We start from the raw sequence: 21,817 nt of genomic DNA on the forward strand, positions 1-21,817 counted from the left end.
TCTCAGCCTGCCTAGTTGAATATAAATACTGGGATGGGGTCTCAAAGGTACTCAAGATCAGTTAGCTGATAAACTGTTTACCATACAGTGAGATTTCCATTTCAGCACTGAAGGTATTTTCACTAGAGAAACAATAAAAATAGGCTTTTAGCCTCATTTATCTTCTCTATGTTTAGGCATTTTCAATTTTTTCCCCCAATTTTTTTTTTTTCACTTTATTGTTGCTCAATTTTCTTTTATACAAAACACTTAGAAATCCCTGCAGGTTCTGGTGAGCTTTCATGGGCATTTCCACATCTTACCTGCAGAAAAAGGAATTCTGAGTTGCTACAGAACTGTTGAGATTACCCTGGTTTTCAGTAATGCCTGCCCTCAGAGCAGTTTTCAATTGGCTTTATAACTGTTCAGTGTTGCCGCAGCATTACCGAACTGCTCCTGCTGCAAACATCGCTGCCCTCGTTATCCCGTGTGCAGCAGCAAAACGGAGCTTCAGCTGCTCCCACGACATGTAACGTACCGGAGCAGGTAAAACTTTGTAATGCACCACGAACATCAGTGGGAGTTTGAGGTAAATTCAAGAAAGGAAACGTTTAGATTATACTTCTAGGCAAAAAGAGCGTGCAAAGGGCAGGATTGATTTGCCTACCCAAGAATTTACCACAGGAAAAGGAAAAGAGCCCGAGCACGCAGCGAACTGAAAATGGACTGTGGCTAAGGGAAAGGAAAACGTCAGCGGGAACAACCCCGAGCTGACGAGCTTCAATTCAATATATTTTTTCTTAATTTCTACACTTGTTTATTCTTGCCTGCTTTGCGCAGTGGAAAAGAGCAATACTGGAGGTATTCCTAAAGTGAGCTTTCTCTAAACGCTATTCAAATTATCTGTAGTCTAGGGAATGTGATAGGTATGAATTATAGCTCCTAGTATTAAAATAGCAAAACAAATTATTAGCGTATAAAAATTGATATGATCTGTTCAGATGCGTTACTTTGAAATATGGCACATAGCACAGTGCGCCTATCTCGAATCATAAAACTTGTCAAAGGTACCAAAAGTTTATTGCCTTGGAAGAATCACGCAGCAATACTGGAACGCTTGATTTAGGTCTGAACAGCCTTTTATAATTCTTTCAGGCATAGTAGCATTTCAGAAGATGTATCTAAATACATGAAAAATAATTTAAGAAGATAAAGTAGCCTTTTCTCCTAATCAGATGAGATAGAAATTCTTTCAAAGCAGTCTAAGGGCCGAATTTTTCATTTTTCTTCCTATAATTGTGTACTACAATAAATCTTTCCACGTGAATTAATTTCTTAAACATAACAGTTATTTATTAACACAACGAAGCATGTTTTCATGGTGGTAACGTCCAAACGAGCGTATTATACCCAAACTAGGCGACGACACGTATTTGTTCAACTGCCTGTGCAAGGTAAAGCTGCCGCAAGGCGTGACGCCTCCTGAGCCCGGTGCGCGTTGCTGGCTGCTGCCGCCCCCCGTGCTGCCGTCGGAGCTTCTCGCCCTCCGCAGACCTACCGCCACCCCCTCCCCTAGACCAGCGACCACCTCCGATAGCTTGATAAAACCAGCCCAATTTCTTTCACTAATGTAGCCCTGATTGAGTTTTTGTTGCGCGAATGAGGAAAAAAAATAATTACAACAGGAAAAAATTCTTAATACAACAAAAAACTTGAAACGGAGAGAGAACGGGCCTTAACGGCAAGGTCTCTGGCAACGCAATTTCTACGCAGCTTGCAATGCAATCACGGCTCGTCCTGTAACAGCCCCAGCCTGGGAATTAGCTTTCGTCTGCATAACTTCCAAACAACTCTCAGACAAACCAAAATTCATACTGCTATTTCTAAAATGCATATTCTCCAATACACTATTCCGACTTTCCCTAGATGTAGACATGCTTCCAAATACAGAAACCGGTGCTTTGAGCGGGATCTGTTCCAGAGTCCGTGCCTTTTTCCTGCAATGATTTAAAAGATTAACTTCAGTTGTCAGTAACTGCAGTGAAAAGCACTGAAAGCTCAACTCTTAATTACAAAGGGAAACACAAAAATGCGGCAATTAACCTTTATTCATGCTAACAGCAAAAAGGCATAGCTGGAGGCTTCTGTGTTTATTACTGAGAAAATCTTTGGGCTCTGCAGTGAACTTTTCCCTTGATGCTGACTATGCCTAAGAAAGGGATTGGTATGCTGTTGATTTTATTGCCAGCTCAAACACCATTCACAGAACCAGCACGTTAGAGGCTACGGAGACATTTCACTCTTTAAAATTAAGGTACGATTAACATGTTATCTGCTTGGAGTATGCGGAGGCAGAACGCGGAAGGGACAAAGCGCCAGTACCGCTCTCCACTGCAGCTATTAGCCGCCGCATGCTGTGTCTGCAGGTCGGTGGGAGCCCCGGGGAGACACGTGGGAGCCAAGTCCAAGCCGGTCTCCAAAGTACAAGCATCTCGTGGGAACAAGCGTTTCACACATACAGATTTATTTAGGTGCCCAACAGAGGAAACCGCCTTTTTCCCCATTTTGGCGGGGGTAGAATTTGGACAGGATCATTTCAAATGACCAGTTGAAGCTCATTTAACAGGCGCTGGATTTGCCGCACTCACGTTTATCTGCTGGCATCAAGCACATCTCTAGCAAAGCACCCGGAGCTCCAGCTGCAGAGCATCCCTCGCTGCTGGTAACGCCAGCAGCTGTGAATGATTTATTTTACTAGGACCTGAACTGTAAATAAAAACGTAAGGGACCTCCAACGTGTCCAAGCATTGCTTGTGAGGACGTTGCAGGGAAGCCAGCTTCCAGGAAGAAATTTAAACTGTCAGGATTTATTTCCCGTTGTTGAAGCCCACTGGCTGGAGGAAGGCTTGCAGGGGACAGAAGCCCCGGGCAGCCAGCTGTCAAAAGTCACCAAATCCTGTCTGTGGAGAAGTACTAGACAATGGTCTGAAGCTAATTCAAAGGCTTTCATGTATGTAAAGTGTATAAGGCAGCAAAAATCTCTTTTTTCTATAGACCACATAATTACAAAGATCTTTAAAATTACCAGAACTCCATATTGTGGTGCACAATTATATCTCTATCTTTATGTTAGACCTGTAAAATGGGGTACACCATCACAGAAGTCATACATTTGAATACTATAAGAACTAAAAGAGTCCCTCAACAGTTATTGTTTTGACACTCTCTTCTTACGGTACTACAAAACCCCAGGATACTCCTCCACCAGAAGATACTCACCAGAAACACCTCCGAGGGATCCCACGTTTCATTTCAGGTGGTTTGGCCCTCAGCTTTTATAACAGGCAGCAGAGCCACTGGCATTGCTGGAGGTGACGGCAACTGACGGCTGTCCTCTTCTGTTCCAACCCGAGAGGAGCGGCCAAAGGAAGCTGAGAATTTCCTCAAAGATCAAGGCAAGTTTAACGACAGAGCTTTGATCTGGGGCCAACTCTTGCTCTTCCGGGCAAAAGACTTCAGCACCAAGCATATGGCAAATGCTATCTCCCTCCGGATCAATACGTTATCCTATTGTTTATGGGAGTGAAATGCATCCAACCTGTCTTGTCCATTGGTCACAGAGCTTCTCTTCTCTCGGTTGCAGCACAGAGCTACCCATCCATGTCTCCGTGCTAAAACAAACTCTACAGTAACGCAATGAAGGTGCACAAGCACAGTTCCTGACAGAGTTCAAAGGCCGGCGTAAATTAATGGATATATCATTATTTCAAAAGCCAGTAGAAAACGGCTTAACGGTTGGCTGCAACACTGCTTTTCTTTGGTCAGTGCACCCTACTGAAAAAGCTATGTTGTACAAATGCTTTAGTGCTGATTGATGTTTCTGGGAATTGCACTGCGAGGAAATATGTCACCATGTCTCTCTCCCCTTCGGGCTGAGCGTGTGAACATACCGCACCGTGCAGCAGCAGCAGTGCCTTCGCGGCACAGCGGTTCTTCCGCCAAGTCTGGTACAGGACAGGAAAACCTTTGCAATGAGTCTGCAAATATTGAACCTTGAGAGAAACAACAGCATCTGTGAGGCTGTACAAACTTCCCAGGGTCTCCAGAGAATTCCCATAGAGCTCAATGTTTAAAGAAGGGAAAAAAAATTGGACACTTTCCTAAAACTCATTTATATTTCAATTACGCTGTTATGCTTGTTAGCCCATCAGAAGATTATAGAGATGTTCTGATCCTACAGCATATTTAGGTGATACTGTTGCCGGCTACAGGGGCACACGTGCGCACCTAAACCAAGCCATGGTAGAAGCTTTTATGGGCTTATTTTACACATGGACTCACGTCTGTACTCCTTAACGTCTTGGTGCTTTCATTCACCTAAGGACATGAGTGTTTATCACAAACTTATTTATGTAGTAGGGCTTTAAGTTCTTTGAGGTCAGGGAGTGCACTATATGCAGTAAACGCACAGCATTGCAGTGATTAATAATAAGTAGACCTGGCATCATTTTGTCCACCCTTCCCCACTCCTCTATTCATCTTTGCGGCAATTCCTTAAGAAAATGTAAGTGTTCCTCTCTTTTTTGCAGCTTAATCCTCATATGTTTATCAGCTGTAATTGCAGCTTGGTCACGGTAATTAAAATACACGGCACCTACTTGTTAATGTAGGCAAGAAAAGTAATTTTCTCTGTCATAATTTCAAAACATTTGTTCAAACTGTAGCCACAAAGAATACACGCATGTTAATGTATTAGGTGCCAAAACCCCCTTCTGCATGACTCAAGAGAAGCAAGCGCCAGCTTGATCCAGCATTGAATTCAGTGGATAAAACAAAAATCTGTCACAGCAAAAGCCGACATTTATTCTTTCCTAACATATAATAAATTTTAGTAAGACAGATATTACGCTTTCCTTGCTCTCAGGGAGCCTCCTTTCCATCCTTTAGGGACACAAAGAGCGGGGCTCCCGGAGCCGCTGGGCAGTGCTGGCTGCAGGGTCAGGGTCGAAGCGTGTTTAAGGAAACCCATGGCTGTAAAGGAGACTCCATCGAGCAGCTGCCTCCCCCCAAACCCCATTTGTCTTATCCTTACAACAACCACAAAGTTACCCAATCAACTGATATTTCATGGAACGCAGTCAAAATGAAGATGACAGACGCTTCAGAGTAAATGAATGAACCAATCAATACAAACTTTTGTCTAAAGGAGGCAACAAGACCTAAATAAACCATAGCTTAAACATCCCCCCAAACCTGTTCGTGTAGCGCCAGACCTTATTGACCACTGAGAATAAGATCAACTTTAAAGCAAAGACTGAAGACATGCAAAATCAAAGGATCTTTATCATTTGGCTGCGCTCAGGAGGCTTTAGTGGCTGACACAACCTGTAGCCCCCATCGTTTTCCCACACACAGCATTCGTTACTCACCTCCGGGGTCACCCTAAGTTTTCCATCCTTTTAAGGTAGAGCCTTGGGATTATTAATCACATGAATAAAAGTGCCCGGGCATCGCTGCTGCCTCCAAGCCACGGCCACGCACCAGGCTGCCGGGCGGGACGGAGACGAATGGGTCTGTCCTCAGTCTGCTCCTAGGGGACACGAGGGACCAGAGGAATTAGTGGATGTTAAGTCTTTTTCTAAATGGCTGTCAAATCACTTCCAGAGTGCAAGTAATGAAGTCAGTTCTGTCTTTTATTTTGCACTCAGCCTGAATGGTGGCGAGCTTGAGCCTGACCATATGTAAAAGCCCGGCAAACTTTGCGTGTGTGCGTGTGTGTGTGTGAGTCACTGTTTAAAATCCCATCAGAATAGAACAGAAGCTTACAATTATCTTATAGTGCATCTTGTCCTCCACTAGTCTCTGAGCTCAAACTGTGCTAATTTCAAACAAACAAACAAAAAAAGCCATAATATGAGGCTTCAAAATTAAATTTATTTGAAATAATGTATTTTGTGTTATCCATTAAGTTGGTTCTTACAAATCTGGAGTATTTAACCTTGTGGAAAAGACTAAATTTTTTTCAAAAACTCAAAGAAATTTAAAGAGGAGGAACATAAAAACACCCCCCCCCCCAACAAATCACATGCATTTTCTCTTCGTCAGCGAACAGGATATACAGAGGAAAATTCATGTGAACTGCAAACTCGTGGTCCAAGACCTGTGCAGCCCCACAGATTTACCTGAGAGGTCTCAGACAGCGGTAGCTAGCGCTTCCGCACGTGGCGTGGCAGCGACGTACCTCCTGCGAAGGCACAGCGCGCCCCGACAAGAGAAGCCAAGATCCCAGATGCAGCTGAGACCCTCCATACCGCAACGCAATAACGAATACGCTCCTCTTCTGTATATTTATAACGCAAATGCTGGTTATGAAATGTTTAGGGGGCAGGGTGAAAGAGCATCAATTTACTTTTGCAGAGGTTATCATGTGCCAGCTCGCCGACAGAAAGGCTAATCCTTAACAAGAGAGAGAAGCTGCCTTTTGCTGGGCTTTGATCCGCGAGGAGTCATGTATAATGTATCAGTGCTGTGGCTAATAGCAACAAGAAATAATTTACTCCTCTTTTAATGGATACGTACTCCTCTCTCTTTCCTCAGCATATTAGGAGAGCTCCCAGCAAGCGATCGCTCCCGCCCGGAGCATGGATTACCCGTACCACTGACCTGGGGGACGTTTGCTTGGCAAGCGTGGGCGGATGCACCGGGAGCAGCAGGAACGACGCACGGCGCCTGTTCCACGGGAATACGGAGCGCTGCTGGCAAACACCTGCACTGCTCCTCCCGTACAGCTTTCCTAGGGTTTTTGGAAGCATTGCACCTCTACTAAAACGGTCTAAGAAATAACAAACCGAGCTCCTAATCCTTCCCACCACCAGTGAGCGATGTGCCTTCTTTCTCCTCCCCGAACACTGCACTAAGCAGCGCGGCTCTTGGGAAGATTTTCTCGTGTTATTTTTGTCACCGCGCAGGTACTTTTCATGCTTTGAGTTAGGAACGACCGTGAGGCTGGGCCGTACCTGGGTGCCGAAGCCGGTGGCTCTCCCGCGGGATGCGTCCTGGCAGCGAGCTTCCGCAGCACAATATATTTTGACAGCTGTCACAAACTTGTACCTTGAGGAGCTCATGAGAACATGGCTGTCTGTTTCCTTACAGCACAAAACACATTACCTGAGAAGATAAATTCCATTAGGCAATGAAATATGCTTCATTTCAATAGTAAAAACAGATTTCCAGCATTTTTTCTTTCACACTTTTCTTTTTATAGCATCTCCTTCTGGTGGTGAGATGGTTTTCCTGCATTTTTTTTTCAATACTCCCAAGGAGGAAATAAAGTCTGCAGTTCCCAAAATATTAAAGTTAAGCGGGTAAAGACACAGACCCAAGCAGGGGGGTTCTGCAGTCTTGCAGCTGTGATCATATTATATGATGCAGAAATGCACATCGACGAGAGCACGTGGTGGTAACAGAGAAGACGCAAGCTCTGTGAGTGCTCCTGCTGCCCGTGGCTGAGGTTAAGATCACAGGTATATAACCTAAACCCAAAACATGTATTACCAGCTACAATTAATGGAGGTAACGTGGGTATGCGCCTGCTGCTTGCAAAATACCTGTTTGGAACTTGATCAGAAACAATTTCAATTAAGGAAAAAAAAATAAATCTGTTTTTTACATTGGCGTTGCTGGGATCTCTCCTTTGTGCAATATTAGGGACGTAACGAGAGAGAGGACAAGAGGCTGAAGGGTTTAATGCAAGGACACGAGTTTCTCCACAAGATCCCCCAGAATATTCTTCCACAGACTTCCCCTCTTATGAGGAGCTGCAAAGCGAGTCTCTGGGAAGGTTAACCCCTGCCTCCGGCAGCTCCCACAGCCCACCCAGTCCAAGCCCCAGGCACAGGGGGGGCCTCGGGGGGTCCCTAATGCAGAGGGGGGGCCGGAGCACCCAGCCCTCCCCACCCACTGTGACCACAGAGCCTGTTTCACACCCGGTTCCTCTCCCTAAGCCCAGCCTTGATGCCTCTCCAGGCATCTGCGCGCACGCGCGTTCTGCTCGGTTGTTTCAGCCTAGGCTTGGCTTAACGACCACGCTCTGAGTTGCACAAGGCTGGCTTGAACACTGGTTCCTTCCAAAAGGCTTGTGAAAGGGGAATTGCCCAGCTGAGGGGTGAGCTCTCTGCAAAATTCCTTTCTGTAATGCTGCTGCACTTCAGCCGTGTCCTCCAGGCTTTCGACGATGCAAACAGTCACTTGGTCAGAGTACAGAAGCCTTGGTCAGACTGGAAGAGCTTGAGCAGCTGAAATTAATTTAGATTCACTGCTGGATTATTTTTTTTTTTACTTTTTTGTGTCGTTATTTCAAACGGAAGTACCGATAGTTAATACATATAAATGATACTCCTTCTCAGACATGAGGTGTTTTAATGTGTTAGCCACGGAAAGAAAATTTCTGGGTGGCTTTGTGGGTCCATGCTGCTGAAAACAGAGAGAGATCCTCTACACAGATGATGAGGGATTTCTGATCTCTTTTGCCTTGGAAACAGACTGCAGGCAGCAAATGCCTACATAAACACAGCAATATTATTATGCCACGCTACGCTGGGTATTTCCACCGAGGATATCGGAGTTTTGTTTTCAATTCCACTCGTAATGAGCTACAGTCGAGACTGCTACCAAGTACAAAATCTATTTAAAGTATGTTCTAAGGCTTATCAATGAAGTTATATTATCTCAAGTTAACATCCCATTAAAAGTACATAATTCACTCTTAGCCCTTACAGTCTTAAATGCTATAGGAAAGCCACAGTCTATTTCTTGCTATTTGAGAGCAAATTCAAGCCCTAGAACTCTCTATGCAACCTATTTTTCAATAAATAGGGTTTTCACGCTACACTAACACACAGCAGGTTCAGGAAAAAAAGCACAAACCCTCATTTATTTTACCAGGGGGAAAAAGCCACAGACTGAAACTCACCCTAGCTCTATCATCATTATATGCGTTTTAGCAAATGTATTTGAAATGCTATGCAAGTTCTTTACTCAGGGAACAGCACGACAGAGTGCTTACTGATGGCTGTGCAGCATCTCACCGCAGGCGCCCAGCTCCCAGTGCGAGTTCGCTGACTCCACGAGGCTGTCGCCTTAATTAACTTCACTAAAATCTCAGTTCAGATTGAAACTCTTGTACAACATTTATTGTTTCTCTAAAAAGATAAATAAAAGCTACACACTTCTGTTCCCATCTCAAACATAAAACGTCGGTGCACGTGCTCCAAGAAGAGCAAGACCCGCGTCAGCTTAAGGACGAGCAGAGGATTGTCAACACTAACTCAGCGTCTGACACCCTCAATCTCATGGAGTAAATCGGTGTAATCACCGCAAGTGGCCACGAAAGCTTTTTACTTACGGACTTTTCAATTTCCTTGTTCACAAGAAGGGATGTGTCAACGTTGCTATCGTTTGTCCTTTTGGTAAAACGTGTGGATTTTCTCAAAAGCAGAAGATAAATCCTGCATTTACTCTTGCTGTGCTCAACCAGCCCTCCTGCTGTGGTTCTTGGTGGGGCATGAGTTCGTGCACGAGTGGAATCCGGCTGTGAAAGGAGGACAAGTATCACCAGGAGAGACCCCAGCCAGGCCTTAGCAGGATAGCCAACAGCCTCAGACACGCTCCTGACTGGTGAGATAAAAACAATTCCACTTCCTTTTGAAGAAAATGAACAAAACCTGCTCTCCATATTCCACAAAATATATATATGTATATACATGCGCACAAAACAAACAGCTCCCTGCAGTTTTGTGGGATCTTCTCCTGCATATTTTTCTCTCATATCCAGAAAATCTATTTTATTTTATTATCCACAAATTATTAATTGACCCAAAATCTGAAAATAACGTCAGGATGACTGGCAAAGCATTTACTATTCATCAGAAATAATTCACTCCGTTGGAGCTATTACTGATCCCACGGTTATTTGCCTCTCCTGCCGTAGATACAATCACAAGCAAAGGCTGATCATAGGGACGGGAAGCACATAATTTTCTTCTCATCTGAGGCACAAGCTTAGTAATTTTCCCTATAACATTTTATGAAGAGGAAGGAAGATGATGAGTCAGGGAAAAAAGAATAGGTAACAGAGAAGATAATAGTAAAAAGAGTCAGAAAAGAGGTGATATATAATTTACTACAAACAGCAGCAGCAGCACAAGGACTTCAGGTATTATATAGACAAAGCATGAACAAATCTACATTCTCAATATGGACATTTTCTTGCATTGTGTGTCCTTTCTTTTCACTTATTTCAGAATATATTCTTAAGGACGCATTTCAGTAAAAGAAAAATATCTTCCTTTATGTAAGTACAGCATGTTCCTGTGGGTAAAGCAATATTGTCTGGCCGTTTGGTGCAACAGTTCAGCGGTTTTCGGCAACGCAGAAAGGCTTAACGTGGTAGAGAAATGCGACAGACAGAAATAAGAAGTGTTGTCAAAAATTAGCTTGTCTTAATTAAAAGTTCTATGCAACGTGCTATACCTTGACATCTATATGAAATCATAACAACACAACACTAATTATTCTTGGTTCCTCTGGCATCACCTACAAAGTCTGTCGTACAAGTATGTGAATTTACCTGAAATTGATGCAGCGCTATTTCATAGCCAGAGCGTATCAGGAACAGGGCTGTGAGCTGGTCTGGCTTTTTTAGAGAAAATTTTTACTCAAGCTGTAATTTTCAATAGTTTCAGCCAGTTCTGACCCTCCACGTGGGCTGGGGTGATCCACAGATTTATCCAGAGGCTCTTTCCATCACCAGGTTATGCACAGCCACGTGGGGATTTGGGAGAGTTTGTGAATTTTTTGGTAAAATACAAAAAATTGTTTTGGTAGGAAAATAAATGCAGTGAATGATATTTCATCTTTCTAAACACAACATAGAGCCTAAATACAACTAAAGAAATACAAACTTTGTCTTATTCCCTAAACCCTCTTTCTTTAATTTTGTTATGAGCATATGGGTGAAACTAATTTCTCTTACCTAATAAAAGTCTGTTTACTGCTGGGTTTTTAGAGCTGAAGAGTGCCTCAAAGCTGGAGCCTCTCTTCAAAGGTCTTAGTCAAACGCACCCACTTCTTATCTTCCTTCTTCTCGTGGTTACAACAAGAGGACGCGTTATTTCCAACATTGGAAAGAGCACGCTTTCAGAAATAACCACATTTGTCATGTGACACTGCCCCCAAACCGCCGGCGTGGCACAAAGGGTTAAGCCCCTCTGCCCCTCCTTCGATGCGCAGGTGGGTTTGGCTCGGCAGGAGACGACACCTCTCCCCTCTCCAGCCGACTCCAGGCAAGCGTCCTGCAAAGTGCTCGTGCAACAGCAAGGACTAGGAGGGTTGTAGTCTCTGTTGTAAAAGGATTTTATGTGGAATGATGAATGGCAGCGTGTGATGGGATATTGGTGAGATCTCACTACCTGTGAGACCCGAGACAGATCTCCTTCATCCTGTCAACTCTAATAAAACGTTTATTGTAGAAAGCTGTCTACTGTCGCTCCCGCGGCACCGACTTTTGTTATCTGATCACAATATTCACGGCGTGAAGCAGGGGGAGAGGACTTCCCGCCAACTCCAGGGTTCCTAAAGGAGGTTTCGTCCTTGTTGACGTCTGCCCTGACAGAACACCTCTCGCAGTCGTGCAGTTAGGGATCTTACCAAAACCATCTCCTGCGGCCTGAAAGCTGTAAGAGCTGGATTCCCAAAAGAAACGCCTTCCTTTAAATCACGTAAAATAAAAGATTATACTGTCAGGAAGGTTTTCAGAAGAGCAGAACAGGTATCTGAATGACTACATTGAATGACTTTCCAGTAGATCTTTCCACTCCGAACTATATGGGGAGCCTATGGAGTGGAGCCTCCCAGTTTTGATACATCCAGACCAGCAGCGTAACTGGACTTGGACCTCTTTAAATGGCCCAAGGTGCAGGGAATGAAGTCTGAGGCTAAAGCGACCTCCAACAACACTATGTACACAATAGCTTGCTAAGAAGTGTAAATAAATACGAATATTCTGATTACCATTGCGGCACTCGTTTCCAGTCTCCAAAGACACCTAGCACGGCCATCCCTTTCTCTCTGAATAGCTGATCAGCAGATTAAAATACTTTCATTAGACTCCTTTTGTTTGAATGTGAACAGTTGTGGCGATCTCCCAAGGACTGCAGCTGAGGAACAATATCACAGAACCACCACGTAGATAATTTCTCATTCTTGTGCAATAGGACCATTTCCAACTTATCTGAATATTTCTTCAGTTTCCCTGTTAATAATACAAAATAAATAAAATTAAGAACATTTGGTTGGTAAATTCATGTATACTGTTTGGGAAAGGAGAGGGGAGAGGGGAGCATCTGTGTTGCCTGGAGCAACAGGGTATTCTTCATGGATTTCTGAGAGGACCATTTTGCTGATCCCCCACCCCGACTTCCCAAAGGGAGTTGCTGCAACGTGACAACCGTGAGAGCCAAGATCTCTATCTACAATTTCTGTAACTGAAACAACACAGCAAAACGTGTGATTTCACTGGGCAGTCAAGAGAGCGAGTCTTACTTTGAGAAGTAAAAGAGGTGGAGCCGATCCAGGACATGCTTTGGCCAGCCATGAAAACAAACCTTAACGAAACGGCACCCAGACCCTGGTGAGAGCACTTACGCAGCTCCAATTTCCACAGTGCAAGCCCATGCAGGTGGGTGTGAGGGCGTGCTCGCCTTGCTTCGAAAACCCGAAAACTACGCTCTCCCTTGTCCATCCAGGATGCAGCGCCCTGCGAGCTGTGGAGACGGAGGACCACGAGGGATGGAGAGCAACGTGCCACAGGGTAAGCGCAAGCGTCCGCAGCCCACAGTCACTGTGCTGCCCCAAGACCCTGAAATCCTGACAGCCTCCGGGGAGCCGCGTCCCCCAGAGACAAACGGGCTGGCCAGTTTTCAGACCCCAACGAAACCAAGGCCAAGTTTTGCAACACAAAACTGCACGTACAAGCTGCTGGCGTGGCAGGAACGGCACTCACGGCCTGAAAGAGATGCAATCTGCCCTGGCTGCACATTTGACCTCTGGATGCAAAAGCCTTCTTGATTAAGCTCTCCAGAAGAGCATCCAGACCACTACAGTAGCTGAACCCACTCACTTCATTTGAAATATATCTGGTGTTTCCCTTGGTTTTTTTTTCTAGCTATTTACACCAAACTTGCAGGAAGGTGTACTTTCAAAATTCAAATTCACGCTGCTTATAGCTTTTGTTTCAATTGTTAGCTGTAAAACTTCAAGCCTCATTAAATTATAATACATAATTTCTCAGTGCACTCGGCTGGTGCCGGGATGTTTCTGTGTTCCCATGAAAAAAGATCTTCCACGTGACTACAAGTTGTGGATGTAAAAAAAAAATCCCAACAAAACATAGACCCAAACATTTCCCGAGAAAGCCAGCATGCTCTTTTTTTAACACATGAAAAATTATCACAATCAAATTCCATTGTAAAATGCACTTCAGAATTTGTTTCACCAGCTTTATTACCTAGACAACTGGGGTATTTTTATTTTTCCCTGAAGTAGAAGCAAGTATCTAAATGAGAGGAAAATCAATGATATACAGCTAGAAAGTGGTTATGAAAAATAAGGGGCCAAAATTTATCTCTATCGTTACTATACAATGAAGCTCATGTGTTATAAACAGATACTATAATGGAATAAATCAGAGTGGCACCAATGATCATAATCCTTATTCTTTATGGCACAGCCCAGAAAGCAGGATTCAGGATCCCATTTTTCTTGGCATTGCAAGAAATAGAGCAGGGGAGACAGCTGGCGAGCTAATAACCTGTGTGATGGACAGGATGCTACAGGAGGGGAAAACAGAGAGCGGCAAAGGCTGGGAGATGGGGACAGCAAAATAACAGGGAGCAGAAGTTACAGCTTGTCATTTACCTAAGCAGCGCCAGAGGGGCAAGCTGGAGCCGTCAGAGCATGGCGAGATTTCAAAAGGGATTTAAAGGTTAATATAACAGCTTACAAAAATGATTGGGGCTTTTCTTCCTATGCATAAGGGCGGCGTAACACATAAAAGGAGTTGAGGGAGGCAGGCACGGGGGTGACGGGCAGCGCTGGCGCTGGCAGAGCAGGACGCAGCGTGGAGAGAACATTATTCAAGTGCTGCTGGGGAGGAAGGGGCAGGATGCAATGGACAGGGATGTCCACTTCCAGCGACGCATTTACCGCACTTGAAAGGGAAGGAAATACATATGGTCTGGAAACAGCCTGGAAAAATTCCTCTCAGGTAGAGCTCAGGGACAGTTAAACCGTGCAGGCGAGGTGAGGAGCAAGGTGAAATGCCAGAAAGAGCATCTGGTGCGTTGTTGTACGGAGTTACCCGGGGCAGTGCAGCTGGATGAAAGTCAAGGAACAGATTAGAGCTCCTAAGGAACAAACAGGCTGGAGCGAGACAGACCCTGGACTGACATGCAAAGGAGCAGGATTTATATTGGCATTTCTGGGAAGAAAAAGACTATAATATAAATCCAGACCTCATTATGTGCTAGAGAATCCACACAGGGAAAAAGGCTTCTCATTGCTGCTGTATTAATGGAGGTACTTTAATCAACAGTTGTGCAAAGGTGAGGAGCCCATTCTTTCCAATGTTATTCATATGTCGTTATGCATTCATATACTCAAATTGAGATAGAAAAATAAGAAAAATTTAGGATAAGCAGTGTCACTGAAAGGCAACATACAATAATTCTTAAATACAGGTCATCTTTAAATTAATTACGGGTCTTTATTTATTTATACAGACATGCCTCTTGGGAGGGACGTAGCTATCAGTGGTGAATAATTAGTATAAACTGAATGATCTGCAAAACACCTGAGCTCAACCCTCACCTCTCACAGCTCCCGGCCAGCAGTACCCAGCAGCTTCACGTCTTTCTCCGGCCCTCAGCGGCCCCTCACACCTTCTGCCTTACGACGACATTTGCTCGAGGCACGGCTTTGGACCAGACAATGTAGAGATGTGCTGCTCACCGGGACTCCCGTGCTTAAACATATTTGACCTCAGGGAATAAGTTAGGATGAAAAACAGGCCTGGTAAGAGAGAGCATTGCTTTACTTGCATAAATAACAATGCTACAGTAGAAGCTGGCTCGTAAGCGTGGGGCTGCACGCGCTTTGGCTGCGGCACCTCTCTCGCTGTCCTGACAAGGTCAGGGCTGCAGCGAGAGCGTCCCGGTCCGGCAGTGCCGGGCAGGCCTGACCGCCAGCCCTCGTGCGGCAGCGGGGCACAGGCTGGCAGCCCCCGGCCACCCGGACCGAGAACCGAGCTGTGCGGCCAGCCAAGGTCAAGGTCTCAGTTGTAGCAACGGGATGATTTTCCGTGCGGAACCTGCCAGCAGCTCCAATCCAGGCAGGCTGTGCTGGAGTACTGCGAGCCGGAGACTTACCATTTAGCCTGGCTCAGCCTCAGCTAGAGAGCTATTCAATTTTTAACTATTTCACATAACGTATTTTATATATTGAAATTCATGGAAATGTTTACTTATATGCTTATATTTCATGGACTATAAAACAATAATAACAAACTCCAAATTAGTCATTTCCTTTCAGATAATAAAGTCACAATGAGAAAAAATTTGTAGCTTCCAATTGTTCCAACCAGTGTTAGAAACAACATGAAAATATCTTCAGCAGTCATTACCGCCTAATTGTTTTGGAAAGCTGCAAGGGAATTACCACAGCTTGCTTTTTTTTTCTGGTTGCTCTGCTAAAGAAAAGTTAATTTTATTCAAAATTATTAACTATTTCAATCTCTCTACTCTTAGAAACAAAACAGATAAGTGAATTGGGCAATTCTGTCAAAATATTTTATCAACACATTTTTCTACCAAGTTTATCATACAGCTCATTTCTTTTGAACCCTACAGAGAACAACCCAGATCTGCCAAAATATGTTGTCTTAAGTTCATTGCCAATGTATATTTTCCGGTAAACTGGATATCCATATGCAGCTTTGTAATCCCAGTTTAGTGCTGGGAGTTGTTAAACTTGTGAATTATACATTGCAGCCTGTAAACACAAAAGAAAAAGTGCTTGCAATATAATTAGCTCATTTGGTATTTTTAAAGATCATGTTAATTTATCTAACAATCAATAAAGAGACTGTACCTCATTATTTGGGGGATACTCTTGCATTCCTGCCTAGGGCTGATATCGTGTAGCACTTGGGATGCCAGGGGAAGGTGCGGGGTTCCTCTGGCAGCTTTAAGAAGCCCAGGTATGACAGAAAACCAAATGTGAAGTACTCGAGATAGAAGACAAAGAAACCTGATGTTCGAGTACTAGTCTGAGACTCAGAACAGCTTGTTCCTAACTCTGGTACAAATTCCCTGTAGCAACCTGAGATCCGAGCAAGGCAGGTAGCATCTGCGCGTCCCCTGCCTTGTCTCGGTTTGAGGCTCTCCCAAGCAGGGGGTTGGTCCTGTCCTACTGCAGGCACTGAAACGATGACAATAAAAATAATACCTTGCTCTACAGATACGATCCTTCAAGCCTTCTCTTTACACTCGGTTTAATAAATACAGTCTGTTTTCAGGACTTCCCCTGGACAAGCTCCTGTGCAGCAAGTCCTGCATTTTTTCCCTAAATACACCTGGATCCAATACGGGATGAGCGCACCAGAGGCACGTTTTTCAGGATTAAATTATTCATTATTATGCCTCATCTCAGACTTAGCAGATGCTTGGGAATCTTTAATATCTTAACTAGTTTATTGTTATTCTCTTGTCATGTCTCTTACAAAAAATGATCAGACTTTATGAACAACTCTGTAATTAGGGGACACCTATGGGGAACGGGATGACTTTTCACACCACTAACTACTGTTGATTTCATCAGTGATTTCACTGTGCCTCTTCTAAAAGACCTTATTTCAGTTTTTTTCATGGCCAGGTTCAATAAACATCAACACAGTCAGAGCGAGTATCACACCTGGCTGCATTTTTATTTTAGATTTCAAATGATACTAATAATTTGTGCGGTGGATAAACTCTAGGCCCATTCTTTAAGTACCACAATCCTGATTACAAGACAAAAATCCAAAGCTCCTAATGCAAGGCACACATGTGCCCCCTGGCAGCTAAGGCAGGATTTTTCTATAGCTGTCAAAATCTGTTGTTCACACAAATAGCTTAGTCTTTCGGCATTCCCAAAACATATGTAAAAGGAAAAGGGATAGCCAATGCCTATCTGCTTCTATCACATCTACGGTAGCACTGGAGATATTATAGACGTGTAATCAACAGTTATTGTGCTGGTGCAAATGGGTGATTCTTATAAACCCTCTTTTGCTGGAGGTTACCACCCCAAGAGGTTGGTCAAACCTGTTCGTACTCCTCCCACTGCACGCCAGATGAACCCAGTTAGCAAATAAAATGCCAAAATGATATCGCTAGCCTCAGGTATTGAGGAGGGAATGCTTCTATGGTATACAGACCTCATTATTTTCAGTAATGAAGACAAAAATATGTTTGGCTTTTGGTTTTTTTTGGTGTTTGTACATCATTGCCATTAGATGCCTTAAACATCATGCAGGGCCATAGAAACCGCAAAGAGGTGATGCCCCTCACTGCTGCTTCTTCCATGTGGAAAAACACTCCCTTACATAAAGAATATTTTTTTTAAAATGTTCAATTTTTAGCCAACATCCTGGTTTCTATAGAAGGGTTTCAGCAGCAGCCAGCACCTAAGTCAGTATGATTCATTGGATCAATAATTCTAAGGTCTGTACCTAAAAGGTTGAAAAATGTGATATAACCTGGCAGAAGAGTAATGATTGTAATGTTCAGCAAAATGGTTAATGAGGCTTGGAAAAGGCAGACTTTGGGTGGAGAGAAATATGTACGGGTTTAACCTTGCACACTAGCTTCGGCAGGACATTCTGTCTTTTCGGTTAACTCTAAAGTCCCCATATTTTAAGAGACATCTTTATTTTCTTGACATTTTCACTCTTTCATTAATTGGCCTTTCCTTTCCCCATTTTCACGCACAGGTTACGAGAGGAGGACACGGCCTCTTTTCCAGGACACAATATCCCTAATTGTTACTTGTTGAATGGTTGATTTTGGTAGCAGAGTTACATAAAGACACAGAAAATAAGTTTATTTTCTTTTGCCTTTAACTGAATATTTTGGTTTTAATTCCTTCTATTGTCCTGCCACCAGTTACCATCCTACTCTAAATAAAAAAATCCTTTTCCAGATCCCTACTTTCTCATGCTCCTGCTTCCCTCAGAAGGTGTAATACTGTCCTATACATGAGTATCTCAGCAAGCCAAGTAATAGTAATACTGAAGCAGTTGAGGCTGTTGATATTATTTTATCATTTCATTATTTTAAGGAAAAAAAAAATAAAGATACTACAAAAAGGTAACTAAACACTAAAAAAAGGCAACTACAACTTCCTATCATTCTCTCTGTCTCTCTCCTTGGGAAGGACCATCTTGTCCATAAAAGCATTTCAGCACAAGCTAGCCCCATTTTGGCATATGTGTGACAGCAGCTGCCTCTGTGCTTTACCTGGGGTAGGGATAAAATACCCATCATTAGACTAATAGTATCAGGAGATCAACCTGAAGAAGGAAACACCAGATAAATGATTTAAACTTGTTTATCCAGATAGTCAAAACACCACCTTCCTCCTCAGCAAAACACCCACCCTGCATTGTCACCAGTTTTCTTTAAAAATACAATTTCCCATTAATTCATTCATCTTCCAGAAGCTGAACAAAGGAAATGTGCTTTGTAACAGCAGTGAAATATTCTACACTTTGTCCTGTATTTGTCAGCCTGCATTAGCAAGAGATCTATTAGTAATCTCAGTGCCACCAACGATACAGCAAGCTGCACGCTCCTTCCATCTGTAAAGCCTCATGTCCATGGTGAAGACAATTAGATATTTCTGATCCCTTTCCTATAATTCACTTTCTTATCTAATCAACAATTATCCATAATGAACTTTCCATTGCTAGTTCAAACTCAGCAGTTTCTCTTGCCTGGTGTGAGACATAAAGGAAAAACCGGTGGCAAATGGCATATAATGTTTTATGAAGTGATTTCTGAATAATCACACTTTAATTTTAAAGCTGTTTAACAGCCATAGCAAATGGCAGGCAAAAGAACTGAAGTGAGGAGTATGACCTATGAAACTGATGCAAATCCATTTGGAAAAACCCTTTATTAGAGAAGGGTCTCCTTGTCACAGACCTATAAATCACGCAGTAAAAATGCAGCTCGGTTGTAGAAGCAAGTAGTTTTATTAACTCAGTAGTCATCTGGGTGGGAATAATGGCTTAAGGAAAAAGAAATGTTTTTGTCCTGGCTGAAGCTGCATGAGAAGTTGGAAGAGGTTATGAATCGGCCCTGCTACTCATGATCTCTCAGAGAGAGAAATACCTCGGAGGCTGGTTCGCATGGAGGCCTGAATTAGTCAGTAGTCCGAACTCTAAGGTCAAGCTAATCCACGTGCGCCCTCTTATCCGAAATCCCTCTGCTTTCGGATGCTTCAGAACTTGTTGGAGACGCTCCGGGAAAAGTCTCTGCCGAGCAGGGCAGGTGGAGAGCTGGAGAGGGACAAACACTTCCAAGTTTTGTTGAACTTTTCACACAAATGCACCCAACCTCACCTCCAAAGCTCCATGAACTTCAGTTTTGGTTGAAGCCTGGAGCAGCTGCTGTGTTGGCCCTTTCCTCTTGCCACGCAGGCTGGAAGCTGCGCCCCAGCACTCACAGGGGAAGAGACACGCAGCAGATAACCTGAGGCCAACCTGTTATGAAAACCCGAGAGTCGTATAAAGTTTCCAAAAGCTTTGCTGTTGTATCTTAAAGAGAAAATGTATTTGTCTTAAAGGGTAAATAAATAAATAAATCGGAGGCACCGTTATTTAACTCCCTTTACGAGCTCCAGGCAATGTGCTGGGGGGTGTGCGGCTCCTGCAGCGGTGCTGCCTCCCACTGCTGGATTCTGGGGTGAACAACAGCAGGAGGCTTCCGTACACTTCAAAAGAGCAACTCTGTCATTCCAGTACGATCCCATCTTCAAAAGCATTTAACGCCCTCAGTCTTTTTTGGAGTAAGACAGAGGCGAAGGTAACTCAACTCACCACCTCTAATGATCAATTTCTTCATCACTTCCAGTATATTTATGGTTACTTAAGACACATTGTGCCCTGTTGAGGATATTATGTTGTGCCCTTCTCACGAAATTTGAACAATACAGGAATAATCATGTTCAAAGAGAGTCACCCATGCACCGGTCGTTACCTGTCATTTAGCTCTTGTGGACTGATACTTCCACGTTGTTTTTCCCCCCAGAATATCCAGATATAAAAGAGAATACAGTGGGGTCCCTTGCACTGGGCTGCCATTAGCTGGCTGTTAAATACCCAGAGTTTCATCCCCATTGCCCGTTAACAGCTGCAGCACTCGCTGAGGAAAGTGCATGACTGGGAAATATCAGAGTGGTGATTTAATGGCTACCAAATCAGTTAGCATTGCATTTTCCTATTGTGCCTAAGAAAAAAGCCTGTGCAATGTGACAACCCTAAGGGCAGAACCACACCTGATGCCTGGGGAAGGGCTTCTCAAGCTGCAGCATCCCTTTGCCTGCAGTTTTATGGTATTTCTGTACCAAACCAATCAAAAAAGGTAAAAGCTAAAGGAAACCCGTCATGCAAAAGCACGCATTTATCTTCACTAAATCTGAAAAATGGCTGCTTCCTCTCTTGAGAAGAATTTAAATAGTGAAAATGGTTTAAAACTTGTTGAAAGTATTCAGACACTAGTTGCAAACCAATTATTTTACCTACAACAGAGGGGGTTTTGTGGGCATTGGGGGGAAAAGAGCAGAGGTGAGTATTTTTAAAAGAATTACTAGTTGTTTTGCTTTCTCAGATACCCCTCCTGGAAACACACGCTGAATGTATTGTAATGTAGTTACTGTCAATAGTAATGCATCAAAAAATATACTGCAAGTATTAAAACATTGTGTAAATATGGGGAAAGAAGCATAAACTACCTTCTATATGCGTTCGTTTTCCAATACATCAACCTGCAGTCCTGGGTATGTCAGAGCAGCCCAGACCTGTGGATCACCTGATCAATAGCAAACAAGAATGAAAGTATTTTCAGTTCACTGGAAAAAGTCATGGAAGTGAGAAATAACAACAGAAGCAGTGATTCTATTGGGGGAGCTGTAGTAGGTAGCAAAAAAATGTGGGACAAATGTCAAGCACACAAACAAATAGCACTGCTGGAGTGAGAAAGCGTGAGTTATCAGAGCGTCTTTTAGAAGGGCTCCATGGGTCAGCCTCCTTCCCCCCAAGAAGTGGTCTTGTGGGGAAAAAAAATAAAAATTATTCATGGAAGTAAAATCGTATGAGGCTGCGGCATTTGTCAAATTCATGGTCCCAATTTTTAAGCCACGGTCACTTTGACCTTCCTGTCATTTTTAGACTTGAAAACAAAGAGAGGAAAAACCACAGGGCTTAGGAGCATGCATGAATAACTGTTTTCTAAATCCTGATGTTTGCAAATGCCTCTTTGCTTAACAAAAAGGCGTTTATTCCTGTAAGTTTAAACTAATGAAAAGAGAAATGTGTTTTAACTGATAGGAGCAAGCTGACGGTCTTGCAGGAGTGTCAAATATTACGGGAATAGTTCATTCTTCCTATTGTCAGGCAAAAGACAAGTCAGAAGTAAGGACAGGATTTTAAGTCCCAGGTTTTCTCAAAAATATTAATTTTACT

General features: G+C 43.4%; 2 long non-coding RNA genes across 2 annotated transcripts; both read right to left on the reverse strand.

Annotated features, from left to right (window-relative positions):
• Positions 1-3,257: 3,257 nt before the first annotated feature.
• On the reverse strand, positions 3,258-8,627 carry LOC135314039 (uncharacterized). The gene is made up of 3 exons (XR_010373526.1): positions 6,996-8,627; positions 5,409-5,569; positions 3,258-4,031 (listed from the first exon to the last, which is right to left on the reverse strand). It is a non-coding gene; the product is annotated as an uncharacterized LOC135314039 (long non-coding RNA).
• A 641-nt stretch (positions 8,628-9,268) lies between these two features.
• LOC135314040 (uncharacterized) lies at positions 9,269-21,166 on the reverse strand. The gene is made up of 5 exons (XR_010373527.1): positions 21,088-21,166; positions 19,697-19,837; positions 14,905-15,105; positions 12,049-12,289; positions 9,269-9,568 (listed from the first exon to the last, which is right to left on the reverse strand). It is a non-coding gene; the product is annotated as an uncharacterized LOC135314040 (long non-coding RNA).
• Positions 21,167-21,817: the final 651 nt, after the last annotated feature.

This window comes from Phalacrocorax carbo, chromosome 6, assembly GCF_963921805.1.
Source record: "Phalacrocorax carbo chromosome 6, bPhaCar2.1, whole genome shotgun sequence".
Classification (NCBI taxonomy): Eukaryota; Metazoa; Chordata; class Aves; order Suliformes; family Phalacrocoracidae; genus Phalacrocorax; species Phalacrocorax carbo.